The following is an 8,013-nucleotide window of genomic DNA, read 5'->3' on the forward strand; positions in this document are numbered from 1 at the left end:
ATCGTCTGCCGAAGTCGAATCGAAGCATCTGGTCTTCTTCTGCCGAAGTCGAATCGCCAAGGTCTACTTCTTCCTTCTTCGGACGTCGTGAGTTGCTTCTTCTACCTTCTTCTTCCTTTCTTCTTCTTCTTCCTTTCTCCTTTGTTCACTGTCGGACCTGTTCGACTTCACCTGTTCTTTGTTCGACTTCACCTGTTCTTTGTTCGACTTCGACTTGAAGAAGAAGAGCACTGTCGAACACTGTTCGACTTCGAATTAATTCATTTTTTTTAAAATTAATTTTTCATTCGCAAAAATTAATTTTTAAAATTAATTCAATTATTTTTTTTCTTCTGTGTTAAAATTTCAATTAATTCAATTAATTTCCTGATTATTTTAATTTCTTGTTATTCAATTAATTATTTTAATTCAATTAATTCAATTAATTTATTTAATTCAATTAATTTGTTTATATTTTAAATCAATTAATTTCCTGATTATTCAATTAATTATTTTAATTCAATTAATTTAATTCAATTAATTTCCTAGTTATTTTAATTTCTTGGCTATTCAATTAATTATTTTAATTCAATTAATTTGTTTAATTCAATTAATTTGTTTATTTTAATTCAATTAATTTAATTCAATTAATTTGTTGGTTATTTTAATTTCCTGGTTATTCAATTAATTATTTTGATTCAATTAATTTCAACTATTTTAATTTCTTTACGTTTTTTAATGTTGTTAAAATATTTATATTTTTATCTATACCATTTATTTTAAAAAATTATCATTTCTGGTCGCCTCGCTTCAATGAAGCCCTCGCCTCGCCTCGCCTCGCACTTATGCGTTAGGTGACCTTGTCGCCTTGGTTCGCTTTTCGCCTTAAAAAACACTGCTTCAAGGCTCTACTTAAGTTGGAAAGTTTCTTTTTCCTAGAAGTTTTTCTTTCAAAATATGTTCTATTGGGGATTTAAATTTTAAAAAGGCAAAAATTCTTCTCTTTTGATCACTAGGGTAAAAACCCAAATTCAAACTCAAATTCTTTAAAATTGGGAAACCCCTCCCCCCCTACTACTACTGATTACTCAAATCATTATCAGAATACGAATCACTGCCTAAATTGAACAACCATATCTCTGTAATTGGATCATTGCCCCAACTAACTCGGATTGCAGCAGAATCAAATCACTGCCATATCAGACTCCCAAGATTTTCGGAAAGAAATCACCGTCATTCTCATTGTTGATCTCAAGAATCAAATCAAATCAGTTTCAAAATACCACACAAGCACATAATTTGCATTCGTGCCAATCAGGGGTTAGGGTTGCCCTGTCCTAATTTAGAAATGAGATCTACGATTCACAAAATCATTCAAAGAGGCAATAATAAAATACTAGAAAGGAGGGTATCTTGCCCTAGTTTGGAAGGTGCTAATGCTCTCTACATGCAAAAGGTAAGTTTGGTCGCAAAAAGCTACATCAGTTATTACTGTCAATGTACCACTCCTTCCGCAAGGAAATGATCAAACAATACTAGCAGCATAATCTGATGCTTGCCTCGTTCACATAACATAACCCACGAATAGTGTACGGGATATTATGCAGCAAACCTGAGGATAGGTGACTGGACCCAGTCAATTTTGTTTAACACTTGCCATCGGATCTCGAAGTCATCACCATCACCCATTGGATAATAGTTGCCCAACCAAGGCAATTTTGAGGAATTTTAATGATTCCTACCAGAGTAATCAATCTAAACAATTGTCTTTTCATTATTTATTGTTTCTCGAAACGTGACCCAATTTATTTTCAAGAGTGTGTGATCAAATCTCAACTTCAATTTTTTTTTTTTTTTCAAAACCCTTTTTCAAATAAAGTGCCTTTTTTTTATTTAAATTCTCAAAGTTTTCCTTCCCTCTTCTTTTTCAAATGTTTTGAGGAGTTCGGATTTTATTCCAAGGAATCAATCAAACAATCATCCTCTAGCCAAATATTCTTATAGAGGAACCAAAATTTTATTCAAAATGAAAGGCTTGGTCATCACTTCCTTGTCTAACATTTCTCCATAAAATTAAGGTTCCCTCAAAGTCGTGGCCCAAAGATTTTCACTTGACGGACAGAACTTTCCATAATTTCCGAACTCTACTCAAATTTTATTTTCAAAAAATTTCCAAGGAATTTAACATCTTATTCAAAGAAATCAATCAAACAGTTACCTTATAGTCAAATGTCTTCTAACGAAATTCAAAATTTCATTTCAAAGGGAAAGACTCTGTCATTGCCTCCTCATCAAACACTTTTCCATAAAATCAAATTCCCTCTAAAGTCAAAAAACCTAAAGATTTCTGTCTAATCAAAAATTTTCATAATTTCTAAAGTTCTACTCCCGTTTTCTTTCAAAATTCTTTCCTCCCTAGGAGCTTCAGATTTTATTCCAAATGTCTAATCAAACAATTGTCTCCTTAGTCAATTATCTTTTGAGGGATTGGAGTTTTATTCAAAATGGAAGATTTGGTCACCGCTTGCTTATCTACCATTTTTCATAAAAGTTGAAATTCCCCCCTAAAGTCAATGACTTAAAGATTCTTATTCAATCAAACACCTTCCATAACCTCCAAGGCTCTACTTAAGTTGGAAAGTTTCTTTTTCCTAGAAGTTATTCTTTCAAAACATGTTTTATTGGGGATTTAAATTTTAAAAAGGCAAAAATTCTTCTCTTTTGATCACTAAGGTAAGAACTCAATTTCAAACTCTAATTTTTTAAAATTGGGAAACAACCCCCCTAATCTACTACTGATTACCCAAATCATTATCAAAATACGAATCACTGCCTAAATTGAACACCCAAATCTCTGCAATTGGATCATTGCCCCAAATAACTCAGATTGCAGCAGAATCAAATCACTGCCATATCAGACTCCCCAGATTTTCGGAAAGAAATCACCATCTTTCTCATTGTTGATCTCAGGAATCAAATCAAATCAGTTTCAAAATATCACACAAGCACATAATTTGCATTCGTGCCTATCGGGGGGTAGGGTTGCCCTATCCTAATTTATAAATAAGATCTACGATTCACTAAATCATTCAAAGAGGCAATAATACAATCCTAGAAAGGAGGGTATCCTGCCCTAGTTTGAAAGGTGCTTATGCTCTCTACATGCAAAAGGTAAGTTTGGTCAGAAAAAGCTATATCAGTTATTACTGTCAATACACCACTCCTTCCGCAAGGGAATGATCAAACAGTACTAGCAACATAATCTGATGCTTGACTAACGTAACCCACGAATAGTGACCGAGATATTATGCAGCAAACCTGAAGATAGGTGAATGGACCCAGTCAAATTTGTTTAAGACTAACCATCGGATCTCGAAGTCATCATCATCACCCATTCGGTGATAGTTGCCCAACCAAGGCAATTTTGAGGAATTTTTGCAATATATTAAGTGACCTGATAAAATATGTGCAATCATCAATTGTAAGATATTATTGGCTTGTGGGTGTGTGTCCGCACAGTTTTTTCTTGATGATAAATGTGGTTAATTGTTGAAAACCCAACATGTGCATAAGGTACTTACAGTCACAAGTTGATGCGCATGATTGCCTTTAAATAAATTCAACATTTATACTAAGTTTAAAATTTAAAATTATTTTTGGTCGACCTCAATTAAATAGATTAGCTAGGTTATCCATTGAAAAAATATTATAGATAATATTCATTACACAAACTTAATTAGTTATTTTGTAGTTAAATTGCAAGAAGTTGTTTATGGAATTCTAGATATATATATATATATATATATGTGTGGATTGTAACAGTTTAACCCTGCAATAGTGTTCTAATTTTGTGTTCCATTTTAAGTTTGAGCATCCATGGCCTTTGACAGTCGGGTTGGGTATAGTCCGGGCCAGCTATTTTTGTAACAATATTCATTTATTGGGTATAGTTTGGGCCTGCTAGTATAGGGGCCAACTCCAGAGGAATCAACCACACTTGAGGCCTGTGGTAGTTGATCTGATCACCCTGATTCCTTTATTTACACCTTGCACGTGCATATGCATTGCATTGCAGGTCCAAATGTTTTGATATTCATTAAAATGTTTAACTCATGTTCCTTCATAGATAAAATTTTGTTGTTTTCTATAATCAAAATTATTTGGTCAACAAATACAGTTTTTGTAAAGCTTTAACAAAAAGTAAATCAATTAGATGTGGGTAGAGATGTGACTAAACACTATGAATCAAACTTAGGTTGCTTACAAAAGAAATATTAAACAAGTCTCTAGTACATTTGATCCCACATTGATGATGCTCTCAAGTCCTATATATATACCTTTGCTCTGTTAACAGAAACTGACTTACACCTAAAAGATGTAGTTTAGCGGATTACTAGGTGTGTAGAGCTGTGTATCAAGGGGAAACACATGAGATTTCCCAATCCACACAATGACTATAGTTCCTGATATTTTCATTCTCTACTCTTGTTAGTAACAAATTTGTGTTTCAACCTTCCTCAAAATTTGCTTAAATCTGTGGTAACCAAACCAATGACATGAAATCATACAGCAAATTTAAAGGACAGAGGAGTGCAAAAAGATTTCATCTAGCAAATTCAGAGGATTTCAAGAATGAATGAAACAATTTCATCCAGCAAAATCAGGTAGTTTCTATTTTCCACTTTATTATGTCACAATTCATTCAACCAATACACTTGATTACAAATCACTGAACAAAAGGAGCTCTGAGTTATCTATTCAACACCAATACAGAACTAATTTAACTTGAGACTAGTCCTGCACGCTACTGCTAAGGATCAAACATGAAAATGTTTTTAGGTAGATTTAGATGCAGTTTTGAGTCCACAATATTGTAAACCTCTTTGCTCGCTCACTTTCTGGTATTCTTACCTACCACTTTCTGGTATTCTTACCTACCAGAAGATGAAGTATGGAAAATCATTACTTAGATCTGCATATTTCAATTTGGTAAATTTGATTGACAAACACATGAATCTATACATGTATACAAAACCATGCAGGAAACCGAGGGCTAAAATTACGATATCAAATCGATTATACGGATACATACATGTATGTATATATATATATATGGTACCTGATCGGAATCGCTACCGGAGAGTCGCCGGAAAATCGAAGAATCCAGGAGAGATGAGGCGGCAACGGAGCGATCCAGCCCTGGAGAGAGATGCTATGAGACAATGATGAACCACAGATCAGAATCCGTAGAGAAGAAGAACCATTGAGTTCCACATCGAACCCCTAGAGAGTGAGTGCTGAAATGAAATTAGGGATTTGAAATCTAATATATGAAGAAATTAGGGATTTGACACAGAGATAGAGAGGGAGAGAGTGAGTGATGAAAATGATTCTTTTTTAGTTTTTGATTTCGATTGTACCGATTATTAAGTTCAAAAATTAATATATAAAATACAATAATATATGATTTGGATTTATTAGGGACTAATTAAAATTATAAAGAAAAGTGATTAATCTTTTTACAATCACGTGAATTTGTCTAAAAAATATAATAAAATGATTAAATATATATTTTTTTAAAATTCTTTCATTTTGTCCTTAAAAATATAATTTTTACAAACAAATTATTTTCGTCTTTAGAAATTTGTCTTTAAAACCTTAATTTCTTGTATTTAATCATAAAGAAAAGGCTGGGACACAAATAGAACACCAATTAGCAGAAATCCAGATCATGACGAAAACTTCTGAGAAGCAAACAGGGCCTAGCCTGAGTGTTAGATCATGAATTTAAGTAAGGATTTGTGGAGGGAAAGAAACGGATGGAGAAACCTCATTTCTCTCTCTCTCTCTTTCTACTTTCTCTATTTCCTCTCTCTCTCTCTCTCTCTCTAAATTCAAACCTCACTTCACTCCATTCAACGGCCACTGCCACCACCACCACCACCGCAAATACCATTGTTGTTGGAGTCGATTTCATGCCGTCAGAGTTCAATTTGTGAAGTTGAATCCAGATCATAATCAAAGTGCAAACTCATATCTAGAGCATGTAACGCCCCCCCAAAAAATAGTACAAGACAATCATTTATAAATTATCATAAACATAGGAGAAATATCATCTCTTCATTCATCAGAGTTTCCTTTACAAAAGATAATACATGCATTACATTTTCGTAAATATTAATCTTAAAACTATAACATGTAACTCTAACTTCTAAACAACAAAAATAAGTGCCCAAAGGGCTTACAATTTTTCAAGTTAACACTTGGTTAAAACAAAAAGAGAGTTCTAACTTTTTACATATAAAACTCTTGACTTGAATTCACATTTAACACAAAACACAAATAACAAAACGGAGTCTTCAACTCCTAAACCTCCTAAGCTAAGATCTTGGAGGCAGCATATCACCTCACTACAACAAAAACACATTTTAGTGACACCATACTAGTGGCATGTTCTTAAAAAATGTCACAAAAAGAATATTTGGTGGCATTTTTTAGAAAAATGTCATAGAGCCACAAACATACAAGGCTCTAGTGGCATTTCAATCAAAAAAAGTGTCACTTCACTACAACAAAAATGTCACTACAACAAATTTATACTTTAGTGACACTACACTAGTGGCATGTTTTCAGAAAATGCCACAAAAATAAAAACTGGCATTAAATGTTTTAGGAAAATGCCACAGAATCACAAACATATAAGGCTTTAGTGGCATTTCAATAAAGAAATGTCACATCAATTTTATGGCATTTTATAAAACAATGACACAAAAAATTATGTTCGTGACATTTACCAATAGATGTCACTAAACTTTAGTAGCAATGGCATTTTTTAAAAAATGTCAGGACAGTAGGTAGGTGCAAATTACTTTTTATGGCACTTAGGTGAAAAGTGTCATAAACAAATATTTTATAGCATTTTGAGAAATGTCACTAAGCCAAAAACTTTCCAAGCTTATAATGGCATTTTTGAAAAAATAAAAAATGCCAATATATTTTCTAAATTTTTAAAATGCAGTAAATGATTAAAAATAAATAAATTAAACTCAATATACACAATAGGAAAAAGCACATTCGGCGACTAAATTTCCTGACCAAAAAAAAATTGGTCGTTGAAAGTATAGCTTTCAGCGACCAAAACAGTATTAGTAGCCAAAAGTAAAGTTTTTGGCGACTAAACAATTTTAGTAGCCAAAAGTCTACAATTGGCGACTAAAACTAAGTTTGGTTGCTGATTATATAGGTTTTAGTGACTAAAATTTTTTTAGTAGCCCAAAGTAAAGTTTTTTGGCGACTAAAAAAATTTAGTAGCCAAAAGTCTACAATTGGCGACTAAAAATAAGTTTGGTCGCTGATTATATGGGTTTTACCGACTAAAAAATTTTAGTAGCTAAAAGTAAAGCTTTTTGGTGACTAAAAAAATTGTAGTAGCCAAAAGTCTACAATTGGTGACAAAAAAATAAGTTTAGTCACCAAAAGTGGTCATTTTTAGCGCGGGAGAACTAAAATCCTAAGACGGGAATTAAATTTTTTGGCGACCAAAATTTTGCTAGCTGAAAGTGCATCTTCGGTGACCAAATCCAATTTTGGTCGGCAAAAGTTAAGTTTTTTAACAACTAAAAAACAATTAGTAGCCAAAAATATAGAATTGGCAACTAAAAAATATTTTTAGTCATCAAAAGTGATCTTTTTTTATTTTGCTAGTAAATATTTTATTTTACATTAATTATGTTCAATAAAATAATTATGTTTATACATATACTTTTATATTAATATGGATGTTTGTACTATATAAATAATATATGCTGCATATATAATCATGTGGTGCTATAGAGGTGTAGTGGGAGGAGTGTGGTGTATAAGGTTTATGGTGAGGGAGGTTGGTGGTTCGAGTCTCCGCAAGAGCGGATCAAATTATTCTACAACGAATTATCGTCACAAATGACACTTGATAGTGTCACGAATAGTGCCTACCATGACATTAAAGTGTCACTGAAAGGTTTTAGTTTTGATGGTGTAATGACACTTATAAGT

At 32.6% G+C, this 8,013-nt stretch overlaps 1 long non-coding RNA gene across 1 annotated transcript in view; it reads right to left on the reverse strand.

The window, feature by feature from the left end:
- The window catches only part of LOC114306151 (uncharacterized), a 37,921-nt gene extending 32,507 nt beyond the window's left edge, over positions 1–5,414 (reverse strand). Inside the window, exon 1 of the long non-coding RNA XR_014363548.1 lies at positions 5,099–5,414. This is a non-coding gene — a long non-coding RNA (uncharacterized LOC114306151). The remainder of the gene's footprint in view (positions 1–5,098) is intronic.
- Between the last annotated feature and the right edge of the window lie 2,599 nt (positions 5,415–8,013).

The sequence above is a fragment of the Camellia sinensis genome, chromosome 3 (assembly GCF_055761805.1).
Source record: "Camellia sinensis isolate YWXY chromosome 3, ASM5576180v1, whole genome shotgun sequence".
Classification (NCBI taxonomy): Eukaryota; Viridiplantae; Streptophyta; class Magnoliopsida; order Ericales; family Theaceae; genus Camellia; species Camellia sinensis.